The following is a 1,079-nucleotide window of genomic DNA, read 5'->3' as shown; positions in this document are numbered from 1 at the left end:
CCTCATTTAATATGCCAATCTCATAGCAGCTTATAAACTCTGGATTGCAAAATTGTTAAGTCACTAGAAAAGTATCCAGATACATCTATGAGTGTGTGTGACCCACAGATCTGTGGATTCAATATATTTTTTTGTTTTTTAGACTTATATCTCACTTTTTAACCATCTGTTTCTCAAAGTAACTTTCTACATTTTTAAAATGCAATTTTATCTACTTTCCAGAAGCCAGAGCAGGAAAGAGTCAGGTGCTCTTCCAGCTTGTGGTTCCTGGCTTTCATTGCTTTGGAATAATAGTTGCCTGGTTGGCAACCTTCAGTCTCGAAAGACTATGGTATAAGCCTACAGCACCCGGTATTCCCAGGTGGTCTCCCATCCAAGTACTAACCAGGCTTGACCCTGCTTAGCTTCCGAGATCAGATGAGATCAGGCATATGCAGGGTAACAGTTGCCTGGATGATGTGCTTTCTGCTCCCTTACCTCTGGGTCTAGAGATCTTCCAATATCCCCGGAACCATATTTATTTGCTCTTAAATACCGTAGATACTCAAGTATAGTACATGAAATTTTTCCCAAGTAATCAAGCTCCAATTCTCACTTCACCTTATCTCTGGGTCAATCAGAGGGCAGAGCTTTTCAAATCTGAACAGGTTAGTTTCTCCAATAAGCTTAGGCAGGCAGCTGGTTAGTTGCTATAGTTACTTTCCTGGGACATTTCAGCCAAAGTTAACCTTTTATTCCCCTCCGTTCCCTTTTGCTGCTGCAACCTGATTCCCTTTTGCAAAGGCTTTGCATTTGGCAGAGGTCTTTTTTTTTTTTCAACACCAGGTTGGGATCCCCTTTCCATTTGAAGCAACACTTCCCAGGCTACAATTCAATTCAGCATTACTTAAGAATAACACCCATGGAAAGCAGTGGGTTTACTTCTGAGTAAAAAGGATTGCAAATATATGCAGCTGCATCTTTCTGCTGTGAATTGAATTGCACACTCTCAGTTATGTGTTACGGGTTGTATGTTGTATGTAGAGCTTCTGGCTTAACACACTAGACACCTTAAAGGTGGATTTGATTCATGGTTCTCC

General features: G+C 40.9%; 1 pseudogene; it reads right to left on the bottom strand.

Annotated features, from left to right (window-relative positions):
- Positions 1–336: 336 nt before the first annotated feature.
- On the bottom strand, positions 337–450 carry LOC136643132 (5S ribosomal RNA; annotated as a pseudogene).
- Between the last annotated feature and the right edge of the window lie 629 nt (positions 451–1,079).

Source organism: Tiliqua scincoides, chromosome 2, assembly GCF_035046505.1.
Source record: "Tiliqua scincoides isolate rTilSci1 chromosome 2, rTilSci1.hap2, whole genome shotgun sequence".
In the NCBI taxonomy this organism is placed as follows: Eukaryota; Metazoa; Chordata; class Lepidosauria; order Squamata; family Scincidae; genus Tiliqua; species Tiliqua scincoides.
The sequence above is the reverse complement of the archived record's forward strand: the minus strand, read 5'-3'. Positions and strand labels throughout refer to the sequence as shown.